The 17,430-nt window shown below is 32.4% G+C and overlaps 1 protein-coding gene and 1 pseudogene across 1 annotated transcript in view; one reads left to right on the plus strand and one right to left on the minus strand.

The window, feature by feature from the left end:
• Nucleotides 1-17,430, plus strand: part of CPA6 (carboxypeptidase A6) — a 368,066-nt gene that overhangs the window by 202,143 nt on the left and 148,493 nt on the right. The gene's annotated exons all lie outside the window — the stretch shown is intronic.
• LOC141500737 (U6 snRNA-associated Sm-like protein LSm3 pseudogene) lies at nucleotides 10,426-11,015 on the minus strand (annotated as a pseudogene).

Raw genomic sequence — 17,430 nt, forward strand, 5'->3', positions numbered from 1 at the left:
CATCCAAAAAGTCAGGAAGTTGAATTAGGTGAACCCTGAGATCCTTACCAGCTTTCAAGTTATGATTCTAAGAACATGTGGAAGATCTTTACTTTTAAAAATAGGTGCACTATAACATACTATACTATACTATACTATACTATACTATACTATACTATACTATACTATACTATACTATACTATACTATACTATACTATACCATACTATCCTATACTAAAAATGTTTTTAGTAGCACTTTTTTGGGGGGGGCTAGAAATAGAAACAAAGTAGATGCCCTCATATAGGAAGGGGCTAAGCAATCTGTGAAACATATATATAGTGGAATATTTCTGTACCATAAAAAACTTTAAAATTCATAATTACCAGCTCTTCATTGTCCTTCATTTATTTTCCCCCTTTTTTCACCTCATGTATTTTGTTTCTGAATACCAAATCCTTCAGTGTGTTTGCCCCCTTCTATTCAGCCCCCCCTTGGAGGAATTTTGAAAATACTAATGTGAACTGATGCTGTGAGATAAGAAGCAGATAAATATTACAAAAATGATTACAAAAAAATAAACAAAAGAAAAAAATTGAATGCTATATAATGACCAAACTTCACTTGAAAAATAGGGGTTATCTAGGTGGTGCAGTGGACAGAGCTGTCAACTATGGCTCTTGTGCTTGTTTTAGTGAACTGCTTTTTTTATCTCTTTCTTTATTCACTTTTATATTAAGAGTTGAATCATTGGACTGGGGTAAGGATATACTTGGAAATTACTTGACATAAAAGACAAAAGACCAATAAAAATAAAAGTATTTAAAATTAAAATGTTATATAGTAGAAAGAACAATGAATCTAGTGTCAAAAAAACCTGAATTCAAACCCCCAGTTCAAATATTAATTAAACCATGAGAAAGTCACTTAATTCCTAAGTATCAGCTTTCTAATCTGTTTTTAAGGAAGATATTAATAATTTTACAATCTACATCATTGTCTCTATGAAAACATTTTATAAAACAGGAAGTGCTTTATAAATTTGAGCTATTATCATAATATATATTTAAAAATATGTAAATTAGGCTCAATGCAAAACAGTTCTGCATTTTACCTTTTTAAAAATCAGTAAATTCATGTAATTCAAAACCGAGAAGTTGATCTGTAGCTATACATCACTTCTCCAGGTCTTTCTCTATCCAAAGGACATGACCTTTCCATAAATTCAACAATCACAAGGCCAGTTAGTTGACCCTCCCTTTCCTGTCACATTGTCTACTACCAGAAAATTCACTGTCATAAGAAGAAGATTTACTTTTGTAAGAGGATGCCTTCTTGATGATACTTGTAGGAGGTCTGATGAAATACACTCACACCTTGGTGCAGTCCTTTATAGTCAGTACATCAAAGACCAACCCCTAGTGGAGTAGCTTTTATGTCAGTTGGTCAGGTCTTATCTTAGAATAACAAAGAAGAGAAGCCGCAGCTTCAGTTGAATGGGAAAAAAAATAATAAGCTTTGTGATTTTTGCCATGTGTAGACTTAGGAGAATGCAGGAAGGCAAGCTAACCTTTTTAGACGACCACAGTCCTCTTCTGTAACCCTTACTACCTGAGTTTTCTTAGGCCTCCCTTTGTCTATTTCTTTATATATTTTTTAAAAGAAGAAGAAGTTGAGTCAAAGAATCAGGTATTTGATTTAAGATTCTTTTATATTTACTTCATATATTATTTACTTAAGGTAAATCTGAGTTTAGAAAATGTTGCCTATGCTATGTAAGAGGTGGGTAAGCCTATCACCTACAAGGATCCTGTCAACTCATCTGAACATGAGTTCAGATGTTCAAACAATTACCCAAATCCTGGATCTAGAAAGCAAAGTTCCAAAATCGCATCCCAGTTTGCTAAGGAGTAACCTTTCCTCTCTGACTTCTCCCCATTCAATTATGCCTTATTCCACAGAGGAAGCAGAACCAAGCAGAACCTGGGAAAAATCACATTCCTCACCTCCTTATTACATTCTGGGATACAAAGACAAATATGAAACATTCCCTGCTTGGTGGGAACATACATAGATAGATAGATAGATAGATAGATAGATAGATAGATAGATAGATAGATAGATAGATAGATGATAGATAGATAGATATGGAGACAACATGTATACCTATAAATAAATAAAGATATAAGCAAATATAAAGCACACATACAAATATATACATAAAAAGCAAATACAAGATTTTGTGAGTGGAGAAAGATACTAGTAACTGGAGAGATCATAATAAAAGCCTTAAATGAGACATGATTAAACAGATTTTGAAGGAAACTAGGACTTCTAAGAATTGTTGTTAAGGAAGTAGGACATTCCAAATATGGAAAATGAATTATGCAAAGACATAGGAGGTGTTTTGTTGGAATGTAAAATATCTGAAGGTGGGTAATGTGTAATATGAATCTAGAAAGGTCAGTTTTAATAAACTGGAGTCAGTGTGAAATAACAAAAAGAAAAAGGAAGAAGGCTCAAGATAGAGTTTTAAGATGCACCTGCATTTGAGAGATAAGATCTATATCAAAATCTAGCAAATGAAATAGGGTAGATATGGAGAAGAGAATAAACTCACAGAGGAAGAAAACTTAGAAAGAGAGGTTGGTCAACATTATCACAGAATAGCCAAGCATAGGAGCAAAGAAAAGGTCACTGGATTTGTTAAGTGAGAGAGCACCAATAACTTTAGAGCAAAAAGTTTCAGTTAAGTGATGAGGTCAAAACCCAGATTATAATGAGTTGAGAAATGTATGACAAGGGGAAATGGTAACAATGAATACAGACAAATTTTTCTAGAAGTTTGACTGATAAAGAGTTGAAATAAATAGCATAATAGCTGAGGAGAAAGTAAATTCCAGCTAAGGATTTTTTTGCCTTCGTTGAAATTTTATTTAATTTTTCCGAAACTAATTTTCAACATTAGTCCATTGCAAGCTTATGAATTCTACATTTTTCTACCACCCTCCCTTCCCTCTCGTCTTCCCATGGCAACAAGCAAACTGGTAAATTAAACATGTATACATGTGTTTAACATAATTCCAAATTAGTCATGTTGTGAGAGATTAGAATTTGGAGGGATGGTAAATAAGAAAGAAATGTAAACTATAATAGAAGTTTTAAAAAAGTGAATATAATATACTTTGCTCTGTATTCAAGTTCCAGTTTATTCTTTGGATGTGGATGTCATTTTCCTTAACAGCTCTCTCAGGATAGTTTTTGATCACTGAACTGCTGAGAGGAACTGCATCCATCATATTTAATCATCTCACAATATTGTAGTTATTGTGTATAATGATCTCTTTGTTCTGCTCACTTCACTCAGCAACAGCTCTTGGAAGTTTTTCCAAGTTTCTCTAAAGTCTGGCCACTTATGATTTCTTATAAAAAAATACTCCATAATAACCATACACCATAACTAATTTAGTCATTCCTTAATTGATGGGCATTCCCTCAATTTCCAATTCTTTGCCACTGCAAAAAAAGAGCAACTATAAACATTTTTGAATAAGTGAGGCTTTTCCTACTTTTTATGATCTCTTTGGGATAGAGACCTGAGTGGTATTTCTGAATCACAGGGTAGACACAATTCTATTGCCCTTTGGGCATAGTTCCAAATTTTCCTCCAGAATGGTTGGTCCAGTTCACAACTCTACCAGAAGTGCATTAGTGTCCCAATTTTCCCCCATCCTCTCCAACATTGATCATTTCCCTTTTTTTTCATCTTAGCCAATTTGATAGGTGTGAGGTGGTACCTCAGTGTTGTTTTAATTTCTATTTCTCTTACAAATAATGATTTGAAGTATTTTTTCATATGACTATAAATAGCTTTAATCTCTTCATCTGAAAACTTCCTGTTCATATCCTTTGACCACTCATCAACTGGAGAATGACTTGCAGTCTTATAAATTTGATTCTGTTTTCCATATATTTTGGAAATAAGTATCAGGAATAATAACTGTGAATATTGTTTCCCAGCTTTCTACATTCCTTCTAATTTTGACAACATTGGTTTGTTTGTGCAAAAACTTTTTTTAATTTAATCTAGTTAAAATTAACCATCTTGCAATTCATAATGTCCTCTATTTCTTGATTGATCATAAACTTCATCCCTCTCCATAGATCCAACAAGTAATATATTTCTTATTCTATTAATTTTACTATGGTATTACCCTTTATGTTTAATCCTGATCTGTTTTGACCTTTTTTTGGTATATAGAGTGTATTTTCCAGTTTTCTGAGCAATTTTTGTCAGATGAGTTTTTTCCCCCAGAGAAACTAGTGTCTAGGTTTTTCAAACAATAGATTACTATAGTCATATACTATTGTTTCTTTTGTATCTAATCTAATCCACTGATATATTGCTTCATTTCTTAGTATCAGACAGTTTTGATAACCATTGCTTTATAATATAGTTTAGATCTGGTACAGCTAGGCCACCTTCATTTGCATTTAATTTCATCAATTCCCTTGATATTCTTGACCTTTTGTTGCTCCAGATGAATTTTGTTACTATTTTTTTCTAGCTCTGTAAAAATAGTTTTTTGGTAATTTGATATGTATGTCATTGAATATATGATTTAATTTGTGTTTAATTGTAATTTTTATTATATTACCTCAGTGTAACCCTGAGCCATTGACATTTTTCCATTTATTTAGATCTGACTTTACTTGTGTGAAATGTATTTTGTAATTGTGTTCATAGAGTTTTGTCTTGGGAGGTAGATTCCCAAGTATTATATGTTGTCTACAATTAACTTTAAATGGAATTTCTCTATTTCTTGCTCTTGGGCTTTATTGTTCATTTATAGAAATGTTGATGATTTATATGGATTTATTTTTTATCTTGCTACTTTGCTAAAGTTTTTAATTGTTTCAAGTAGCTTTTTAGTTGATTTTCTAGGGTTCTCTATGTATAACATTTTATCATCTACAAAAGAATGTTTTATTTCTTTATTTCCTTTTTTAGTTTTTTTCAATTTCTTTTTCTTCTCTTATTGCTAAAACTAACATTTCTGATGCAATAATGAATAGTAGGGATGATAATTGGAATCTTTGTTTCACCTCTGATCTTAAAGGAAAAGCTTTACATTACATTTAATGTTTGCTGATGGTTTTAAATAGATATTGTTTATCATTTTAAATAAAACTTCATTTATTCCCATATTCTCTAATGCTTTTAAATAGAAAATGGGTGCTGCATTTTGTCAAAGGCTTATTCAGCATCTATTAAGATAATCATGATTTTTGTTAATTTTGTTATGGGTATGGTCAATTATGTTGGTTGTTTATCTAATATTGCCTACCTAATCATGGTATATTATCTTCATAATAATTTGTTGTAATCTCTTTGCTAAAATTTTATTTAAAATTTTTGCATCAATATTCATTAGTGAGATTGATCTATAATTTTTTTGTCCATTTTGGTTCTTCCTGGTTTAAGCATCAGCACCATATTAGTGTCATAGAAGGAATCTGGCAAACCTCCTCCTATTTTTAAAAATGATATATTTAGAATTGGAATCAATTGTTCCTTAAATGTTTGGTAGAATTCATTTTAAATCCATCTGAACCTGGAGATTTTTTTTTCTTAGGGAGTTTATTAATGGTGTCTTCAAATTCTTTTTCTGAAATTTTTATGAAATAGGGGAGACTGGTTCTATTTTAGGAATCAGGAAAGGAGTAAATATTCAGATAATGATGAATGATTAATCTTTGAGAGGAGATAGGATGACGGATGCAAGTAGAGGGCTTGGTTTTGACATGTAGAAGGGCTATCTTCATCTGGAGCAAAGGAGAAAGGAATATGGCATGATGTCAAAAGAGCTTTGAGAATGTTCAGGGCAAATGGTCTCTATTACTAAAATGATTCAAGACCATGTGCTGGGAGGAAGAAGATTGGTGAGGACATGGGCAGTTTGAAGAGAGTAGAGTAATAGTATCTTTTGACTGGGTATTCTAATATGGTGTTGATACGGAAGAGCTAAAACAGAAAAAAAAATTATAGATCAATCAATTCACTAACAAATATTGATACAAAAATTTTAAATAAAATTTTAGCAGATTACAACAAGTTATTACTAGGATAATACACTATGATTATGTAGGATTTAAAGCAAATAGGCAGGGATGGTACAATATTAGGCAAACAACTAGCATTACTGACCATATCCATGACAAAATTAACAAAATCATGGGATTATTAATAGATGCTGAAAAATCCTTTGACAAAATACAGCACCCATTCCTATTTAAAAATACTAAAGAATATGGGAATAAATAAGAAAAATAGGAATCCAGGTGAGAGAAAAAGAACATATTCTCAGTGAACCCAGTCAGCACAACTGTATAATACCTTTCAGAACTTCAAGAACAGGTGAGTATAAGTAGAAGAGGAAAATTCCAACCTTGGGTTCTAACAGGCAAAGCTTGAGCAACAACAGGATAAGAGGACAAAGCATTCAAAGGAAGACAGTGTAACTGATCTAGTTAAACTATAGCATCATTATTCACTGACTAGGAAAGTGAAACAAGAACAGAGGTGTTATCAGGAAAGCATTGATGGGTGAAGGAACAAGCAGGTTAGAGAAAAAGGATTGTTATGGATGGAAATTAGGTTTAGGAAGTGGGACATAGCAGAAGAAAGAGGATGGAAGGTCAAATAGTGAATTTTTAAAATTCTTTTTTTTAAGTTTTTGCAAGGCAATAGGGTTAAATGACTTGCCCAAGGTCACACAGCTAGGTAATTAGTAAGTATCTGAATTCAAATTTGAACTCAGGACCTCCTGACTCCAGGACCAGTGTTCTATTCACTATACCACCTAGTTGCCTTAAAAATTCTTAATAATGAAAACAGAATAATCGTGAGTGATAGTATTATCATCTTTGTATGTACCTGAAGTAGAATTAAGATATAGATTACAAAAGTTTAGAAGACTGAGAAGGAAACTTTAAAGTTTCATCTTTAAAGATTTGACAGTGGAATTTACTGGCATGTGTGTCAATATCCCTTAGTCTAATGGTAGGGATCGATAGGGAGAAGAAAATTCCTTTGCTCCCCAAACTCTCTGAAAAAGAAAAAAAATATGTGGACCAGAAAATAACTGCTTTGAGGATAGAGAATATGGCAAGAATGTCACTGCTGTTGTTAGATCTTCATTATCAATCTCAAAAGAAAAGATGTGGCTCAGTAATGGCAGTAGAAGATGTATCTGGAAGTGGCAATGAAGAACAAAGTGCTAATCCCTCATCCTGATTTCAGAGGACTAAGTGGAAATGATAGACAGAGCTGTATTGGCATATAGGAGGAAATGAACTGAGGTGGAAGGTACTGAGAGAAAAATAAGTTGTGGTAGAAGTGTTTCTCCACTTGGGCAATCAGGTATTCTACACCAGTGGAATTAGAAAGTAAGGAGTAGGAGTTTGCTAATTGTACAGACAGAACTATAATACCTTTTGACAGAGTATTCTTCCCCCAGAGTCCTGTTAATGACAAAGATCTATTATCAGCTCTCTTTCAAGTAGTAGCAAAGAAAAAAATCAAGTCTCTCTTGTTCCCAGGTTCTGGTAGCAAGAAGTCGGGTATCTAACTCTGACTCTTGGTTGTTTATTTGAAGTGATGGTCTGGTGTATGGAGAGGTACTTGCATAATCCAGATTGCTAGAGAGTAGAAAATAGTTTGTTTCAGGTGGAAATCATCAATAAAGGAATAGCGAAATAAAGGTATGGTTAGAGAGAAGTGAAATTGCATATTATATTTCTTATTCCTCTTGATATATGGAGCATTTAGAGTCTATATAAAGGTCTATTTGAAGAAAATGAAGCTATTTGACTTAGAAGTTAGACTAAATCATATAAATTTTTAAACATAAAGATGAAGGACAACCCCAGGGTTCCTATTATGGACAATATTATCCATATCCAGAGGGGGAGAGAAAACACAGAACATGTAAACTATGTTCACTTTTTAAAAAATTTCTCTTACGTTCTTTCTTTCTATCACATGGTTTTCTTTTTTTTTCCTTATCCCCAGTTACTCTTACACAAAATGAATAATATGTAAATATGTTAAACACAAATGTATATGTGTAACTTTTATCAGACTGTTAACTTCCAGTGGGGAGTGGGGAGGGAAATGAGGGTATTAGAAAAATGTGAAACTTAAAAATTTGCAAATGAATGAATATTGAAAAACTAACACAGCAATAATTAGAAAAATAAGATAAAAACAATTAAAATAAAAATAAACATGAGAGACATCAACTGATACAATCTGAAATCTAGTAAGAATGCTCAAAATGATCCTTTCATTACAGAGGAAGGGAAAAAATCCAAAAGGTGAAATTTTTGTTCTAGTAAATAGTTTGTGAGCCTTCAGATGTTCATGAAAATAGTCAAATCAGCCAAAAGTTCTGTGCTAAAAAATATTTAATGGTACCCTGTATGGTAAACAATTACTAAGTTATGTTACAAATATATTTTCCCTCTGTGACAATAAGCATGCACATGGTTTGAAGCATTGTAATGAGTTGTTTCTACTGAGATTCAAAACCATCATGATCATGCACACAATAATTTTGGATTTTGTACAAGGATTACATCAAATGCTGACCACTTATGATTAAAACCAACTTGTTCTTATAGTTTCTCAACCTATCAAATGTTTCCGAATTTCAGTATAAGCTAATAGCCTACTGATGGTCAGACTTGTGTATATTTTCATTTTGAATGCTACGTCAGAGTAGTGCCCTCATTCCCCATTCCCATACTACATGCACAGTAACCCAGGTGATTAAGATGTCATAAATGTTTGTATTCTTTCCATGCAAATGCCAGCCTATTTGAAAACCATGATCATTGAGCATGTTCATTATGAGCCCTCCTGAAACCTTGAAGGATTATCACCAATGTTCTACAGAAACAAAACTTCTTTTGCTTCTCATGCCTCAGACTTATCAGCTTATTTTACTATTCTTCAATTTGATGGATTTTCAAAAGATTGGTTGACAATACTGGTCAAGTGTAGCTGTTGTCCCAATGGTAAAAGAAAAGAAAGTCTCACCTGAAGAAATTCTGTCCTTAAAAAGAGTCATTTGCAGAAAGCAAAGCAATATATGTGATTACCTATTCATTTTCTTTGTTTGAATTAGAGGGTTAAAAATAAAAAAAATTAATTTCAATCTCTTAACAAAACAGCTTGTAAAATTCTCTTCTCATTTACCAGCACACATTTGTGTGAGCATTGTTACTTTATTCCTGATGTAAATCAAAATACAGAAATAAGCTGAATGCAGTACCAGATTGAAGACTATTTATCTTGTGCTGATTAAAATATTATAAACTTTTTTCAAATATAAAATCTCAAATTCAAAATTAAAATTATATATTAATGTCAAACATCTTTCAACTTATAACTTACTTCCTTAAAAATGTTATTAATGGGGCAACTAGGTGGTGCAGTGGATAGAGCACTGTCCTAAGTCAGGAGGACAGTTCAAATCCAGTCTCAGACACTTAATAATCACCTAGCTGTGTGACCTTGGACAAGTCACTTAAGCACGTTGCCTTAAATTTAAAAAAAATTAAATGTTATTTACAACTCAAAAATGTATAAAATAAAGAAATTCTATATAAAGTCTTACAGATGATAATAAGCATATGAGGTCTTCAAGGATTATTTTTAATTTTTACAGAATGTACTATACATGATATTCATAATTATTTTATAATTATAATATGGAATATTAGAATTTTATATTTAGAGTTTTCATAATTACAGGTAGAATAGAATTCTGTGTTATAAGTAAAATTATATAATGTAATTTTATTTTGAAGATTTTGGAGAAAATGTTGCCATTATAATTATTATAAACAATGAAGAAATCTAAAAGAATATTATGAGTAGTGTATTAAATCATTATGGGGGCTCACAAAATATTTTTTCTTCCTGCTGCAGTATTAACAGAACAAAAAAATGGTAGAAAACATTACTCTAGGTCACCTATTTCAATAGTGACAGAGATTAAACTAGAATTTAAGGTTTTTAGAGCCTAGTCCTGGGATCTGGGTCCCACACTGCCTTCCAATTTTAAAACTATTAAGGATATCATTGGTAGAATTTCTAGTTGAGTAGTTCATCTACCAATATGGGTGATTAACTTTTTTATAACTTCTACTTTTTGAAGATGACCTTGAGTATTTGGAGTTTAAGTAACTTTCCCAGAATTGTTCAGTATGAGTCAGAGAAAAGTTTTGAACCCTAATGTTCCTGGTTCTGAAGACAGTCTTCTATCCACTACTCTATGTTACCTCTCACTATTATAAAAGTGTTATTATAGAATTATTTTTTCTCCTGGTCAAAAATCCAAATGGTAAATTTAATTAAAAAAATATAATTGCTTACAAGATGAAAAGAGACAAATGAAATCACTGACAAAGATTCCTGCCTTAAGATGCTTCCATTAATTGATAGGTCTGGTATCAGAAATCTAGGGATGAGTGTTATGCCAGTTAGATTGGGAGTTGTTTGGAAATAAACATATTTTAAGGGTGCAGGGTTGCTTGATTATTTCTAAATATCCAAAAGTATCACAGGCTGGTCTCTTGAACACCAGCTTTTTGTGCAGAGGCTATTGTCCAGTCTCCAAGTTTTCACACGAGATCAAGTCTTGCTTTCAACCAACTCTCAATGGAGGGGCTACTAATACAACCCCATCGCCTCGGACAAACAGCATTGGAATGTTCCGCTTGGTAGACTTATAGATCTCCTCATAAGTTTCTTCATCAATTTCTATAGTTGTCACAGTCTCTTCTACATCTCCCAAAATCATGTTTAAATGCTGATCATAAGCATGCGATCTTCCTCGTAGTTCTTGGTCATTTCTCATCTTTACATAAATTCTCTCATCTAGACTGAGTCTGATGAGATCCAAGGGCTCCTCAACAGTGTTGGTGGTCTGTTGCTGATCTGCGTCGCCCACCATCTTTCAAATCTAGCTCCTTTTCCCGCTTCTCCTATTATAGAATTATTAATCTGGCATTTTTGTGTGAAATATATTTCAGTAGAAAAAAGTCTCATGGAAACTAGTGAGATAGATCTCAATTTAATTCAAAGTCAAGGTAATGAGAACTAATATTAGCATAATGAGTTGGAGAAAGAATGTATTCTAGAAACAGTAAAAGAAAATCAACAGTATTTAGTGACAGAATGTGAATGAGAATAAGTCACCTGTTCAATAAGTTTAAGTAATTGTTTGAGCATGGAGAAATGGAAATGCAATTGAAATTAAATGTAAATGAGATTAAGTAAAAGACAAGCCTTCCTAAAGAAACCTATTTTGAAACAGTAGCTGATTTGTTGAGGAAGAGAAAAAGCAAAAATCTTTAAGTAGGAAATTACTGGTTCACATCCCATCTCTGCTTATGAGTATATGATCTTGGGCAGATTGTGTGACTTTTGTGAATTTTCAGTCCTTTCATATGAAAAATGAAGAAACTAATAGACTATCTCTGATATCCTTTCCAATTCTAACAATATATAAATCTATGTTTGTTATATTATAAATTAGAAGAGACATCTGGCTATATAGTAAAGAGGAGCAGATAAAGGTGACTGAGTCTTAAGGGAAAAAACAGAACTAAAAATGAGGAGACTTGGTATATAGTCTATATTCTACCATTGACTTGCTGGGTGACCACAAATAAATCATTTTACCCTTCCTGGACTCAGTTTCATCATTTGTAAAATGAGGAAGTCAATCTAGATGATCCCTTCATAGCTTTAAGTTCAAATACAACTTCCTACATTTTCTAAGAATCAGAAACCCATTTGATTTATCAAGAGCTTTTTATTATTTTCCTTCCCATTTTTACTCTTTAATGAAGGTTGTAACCAAAAATAAAGTCAAAGAACAACCACTCAGTCAGTGAAATAGAGGACTTGAGCAAGCCACCATTTAGAAAACTGACTTCTGAACAGTCTAGATTTGATCATATCAACTTATATTTTAGCTAACGAGAATTTAGTAAGACATTTTGTGTGTTAGGCATCTTGCTGGGTTCTAGGGATACAAAGTCAGAAATGCAATACTTCCTAGCTCTCAATCAGCTTACATCTATTTTAAGGAAGCAAATTTAAGGGGTGTGAAGGGGGCAATGTAAAAAATAAATAATGAAGAGAAATTGTCCATGCAAGTATATACCAACTGCATTGAGGTACTTTCTGAGAATGAGAAGAAAAGATACTAGCAAATGAGAGAATAAAGAAAGATCTCATAAGTAATGAGAGAGGATTGAAATACAACATATATGAAGATAAAGAGACAGAAAATGTACTATGAAGCATGAGGAGCAACAGGAAGGTCAATTTGGCTAGAGCATAGAGTAAATGAAGAACAGTAATTAAAGTACAAGAAGTAGGGAAATATCAGTCTTCAATAGAATTATCAAGAAGGGTCTTTTGTCATACATGAAGAAACTGAAGCCCAAAATAACTGAGGAGGAAGAATGAGGATTCTTCAAGTTTTTAACACTCCCAGACCTCAAAAGCATGAAATTTTGACCTCCCTAAGGTCAAGAGCACTAGTGAGCATTTAGTTGGTGAGTAACATTAATATGACCTTTTCAGAATAAAATTTCACTGACTCCAGTCATTGGAATTTTTGCTAACTTAACAGGATTGTTCCTTCTTCCTTTTGACTCCATGTTCAATACTTATTTATGGGGACCTTTTATGCACATAATAAAGTATGACCAGATGGGATGAGCAGCCGAAAGCCTGCAAGATTTGTGATGCTCGTTTGCCAGAATTGAACATATCGGTGAACAGTTTGACTATCTGGCAATTGAAATCCCATCAGAATTCCACTTAACCCTCTTGTTACTGAGCCCTTCAAACCTGATGTCTTCAAACCTGAGTCATGTTGTTATTTCTCCAAAGCAAAGTCATCATTCATCTACAGTTTTGTTACAACTAGAAGAAATCAAAACAATGGGTTGAGTTCTCTATGTTGTCTGACTTGGAAATGATTTTATCCTTTTATATCTAAAAGTTATTCTACCAAAGTCTCTACTCAAGGTTTCATAGAAAGTGGGTAGAGTGGAAGATGGGGAATATTGACCTTGGGTTCTGTTGAGCAATGCCAATAATTGATCAGACTCTGAGAACTGCTGGAAGACAAAGACTTAGCAATAGATTCTGTGCCTGTGTTCTGAGGATCAGCTTAGATCATTTTGGAGATGCTTATTGCCAAAAAGTTAGCCTCCAAAAAGTAAATTTTTGAGGAGAGAAGAATGAGAAGACATTGCAAGAATAATTATATAATTATATAAACTTCATATTCTGAAAATCCATAATAAATTCTATAGAAATGAGAAGAAAGAATCCATCAAGGGCTTTATAGGAAGGATAATTGCAATACATATATATATATGCATGCATACATATATATATATATATATGTATATATATATATATATATATGAATTCTTCAGAGACTAGTATTCTACAATTCAGAACCAACTGGATATTGTTATTGTAAGACAGGCCTTTTTTTCAGTACCAAAAAATTACAGTCTACTCTTCTCCTTTTTAATTCATTAATCAAATCTTTTCCCCTTTGTAGTGTTTTTCAAGAATATATTTGAGATAGATGAGCTCCATAGGTTGCCCATCTAACTGAATAACATAATATGAACAATAGGTATTCTTAATTGACTTGGTTTTCCTATGTGGATAGTTATGTCAGACTTTTTTGAGTGTCTATGGATCTCATCCAGGAAGCCCTAGTGAGTTCTGGGATTTGATGAAAGCTTCACAATGACATCTGCAAACATGAGGATTTTGGAATATCACTTAGAAGGCAATAGAGAAATATCATGTAGGTGTGAACAGCCTACATTACAAATAAGAAACCACGAAAAATAACTAAATGAAAAGATGTGAGCAAAAAATGCATAATTGAAATAAAGCAAATGAGTATCAAGAACCAGGAATAAGCAAAGGACAACCTATTTATTTCCCTGATAATCATTATAATGGCAAATTAAAAAGAAAGAAAGGAAGGGAGGAAAGGAGAAAGGCTCCTTGCATGTTGAGTGGATTGCTGTGGCAAGAAATGGATGAATGGGGATAACAGTCTCTTAGGATGGACAGGCATGGATGGCTTGAGATTTGTATTGCTAAAGGGAATATATATTTCAATGAGATCTGAGATCCATTGAAATGTTTAATTGCACCAATTTCTTTGAGAAATCACAAAGCTCTTTTATCTTTTCTAAGCTTATATTTTGTGTAATTATATTTTGACTATTTGGAAACGTAAAGGACTTGTTTTTCAGACAGGTGTTAGCTGAGAATGAACATGATAGTGAAGAGTCAGGCTCTTGTGGGAGCATAGAGAAATTCAGTTTAATAACTATTTTTAAATGCCTACTTAAATAAAAGGCTAAATGCTAAGGACACAAAAATAAAGACAGACTTCTAGAAATTTAAATTCTTCTGAGGAATATTCAGAAAGGTAAAATGAGGGCAAAAATTTGAAAGGACTGAACTAGCAGTTTTACAAATTTGAATTTGTTCCTATATATAATGGAGAGCCCACTAAAGCAACAAGACAGCAAGGCAAGGTAAAAAGAAAGTTGGTCTTGGGGCAGAAGACTTGGGTTCAAATTCCATCTCAGACACTTTTTATTGTGTTTTCATGATCAACTCACTTGATTTCTCCGAGTCTCAATTTACTCACATATAAAACAAGAATAATTAAATTTAAATTACTCATAGTAGAAAAGAAGTCCCTTTTCAAACCTCATAAATGAGTTATTGATATTATTGTTGTTGTAGGAAGCTACATATTCTACCAATATCTAAGCCTGGTTCAGTCTGTGACTGGAACAAATAAATATAGAATTATAAAAAGAGAGCTAGAAAGAACCTGAAATATCATATAATTCAAATCTTGCATTTTACATATAAGGAAACTTACGTGAATTGCCCATGATGGCAGAGATGGAAAGTAGAAGAATAGAGCTATGAACTCAGGTCTATAGGATTCCAAATTTGTACTGTATTATGACATAAACTACAAAAATAAAACAAATAAAGAGCTATGGAAAACAACTACACTATGATTAATATAAAGCAACTGCATTATGATTCTTACTATTATGCCTCCCCACCATAGGATAATAAAAAGAGGGAAGGGCATAAGCATTTTTAGGCACCTATTCTGTTTCAGGCACTGTGCTAATTTATATTGCATGTAAATCAATATTATCTCATTTGATAATAAAAGAACTGGATTTGGAATCTAATCCAATAGCTACCATTTATTGGTGTGTGACCCCAAACAAGTCACTTAGCCCTCTATAAACTTCTTTTCCTTCTCTATAAAATGCATAAAAGTAACTGAGATTAGTAGCTCATAACCTATCTGTAAATAAAGTCTATGATATAAAACAGTAAAAAGTATAGCATTCATATTTCTGCCAATGGAAGTATTTTAACACAGTTGATACAATCCACCTAGCAACATTTGAGGAGCACAGATTGTGTGTGCAGCTTTATTTAGCTGCTATTTTCAGGCCCTTTTCTTGTTTTTATTACTTTTCATTGTTTCCCTATAGACACCCTTTGAGAATGAAACTCTAAATGTTTCTAAGCTAAAAAGGGGGGAAAACTGTATTTAGACTGCTGAGATGATAACTGGTCAACTTAAATTATTACTTAGGGTCCCTTTTGAAATTTAGGATACTGAATTAATAGTTTTGGTGTTTCTTTATATTCAAACTTCCACTTTAGTGATGTCCTAATGTCTAATCCAAAATTTGAGCATCTTCATTTTTTCCTGTTCTGTTTTTTCTTTATTTTTCCTTTTTCTATGAATATTTTATTTTTCCAATTACATGTGAAAACAATTTTAGCATTCACTTTTTAAAATTATCTCTCTCCCTCTCCTTTCCTTTGCTGAATCAATAAACAATTTGATATGCGTTATACATGTACAATCATACACAGTTTATTTCCATTTTAATCATGTTGTTAAAGAAAACATAGAAGAAAAAACCAAAAAATAATGTGAAAAATAATATGCTTAGATCTGCATTCAGACTCCATCAGTTCTTTCTCTGGAAGTGGAAAGCATTTTTCTCTATGTCTTTCAGAATTGTTTTGGATCACCATATTGCTAAGAATAGCAAAATCATTCACAATTGATGATTATACAATATTGTGTTATTGTGTACAATGTACTCCTGGTTCTGCTCACTTTACTTTGCATCAATTGATATAAATCTGGATTTTTCTGAAATCATCTGCTTGAATTGAGCATCTTTAAATTTGACTGTGAGGGTTAGAGAAACAAACAAAAATTAATAAATACTATAATGTATTTTACATTGGCCTCAGATTGTCTGTTTCAGGTTAAATTCAAGTTAATATAAAATTATCTAAACTTGTGCTTTGTCACCTGGACTTTTGAAATCCATTCTACAACCCAAATCATAGAATATAAAATGAAAGGTCTTGAGCACAGAAGGGCAAAGGCCTTAGCATCTGCTAGAGGTGAGCATTTGTAACTATTTGAGGAGATACTATGTTTAAAATACTTTCTATAAAATGATTTCTGTATATTCCTTTCTAGGTTTTTCTAAATTCATTAGTTAAAAGCTTGTCCATAATAATTAATAGAATAATTGGTTTGGGAATTCAAGAATTCATTTCAATAAATTGTACTAGGTCTTAGAGATGTCAGTCTTTTTTTAGTCATGCTCAACTTTTTATGATCCCATTGTTTTGTAATTTTACTTATTTTATTTTTAATTTCTGGAATAAAACAAGCATTTCTATAATATAGTAAAATTCTTTTAAAAAAGATGGTTGCATCTGAAATTGTAAATCTATTACGTACAACTTGCCATTTCTTTTAAATATATAATGAAGTTATGTAAATTTCTTTTTTTTCCCTTTTTTTCTTGCCTCCCCTACTCTCCTACCCTGTTGCTCTGGAGATGGCTACAATTAGACACAAAGCAGGGGAATGCAGTTTCTTGATACTGTAGTGGTTTGCTATTTCTTTCTCCACCTTATTTTACAGATGAAAAAACTGAAGCAAACAAGGTTAAGTGATTGGTCCAGGGTAACACAGCTAATAAATGTATGAGGTTGGATTTGATCTTTAGGACCAGCACTCTAGCCACTAAGCCAAAGTAAAATAAATATGTAACTAATATAGTCCTGGTCCTCAAGGCTTAGAATATATTAGGTTACAGATGACATGTATAGCAACAATCATACAATCAACAGTATTGATTAAACATTTTCTATGTTCCTGGCACCAAGTTTACTGCTGGGGATAGAAAGAAAAAAGGAAAAACAATCTCTGCCCTCAAGGAGTTTACATTCTAATGGGGTAGC

The sequence above is a fragment of the Macrotis lagotis genome, chromosome X, assembly GCF_037893015.1.
Source record: "Macrotis lagotis isolate mMagLag1 chromosome X, bilby.v1.9.chrom.fasta, whole genome shotgun sequence".
NCBI lineage: Eukaryota > Metazoa > Chordata > Mammalia > Peramelemorphia > Peramelidae > Macrotis > Macrotis lagotis.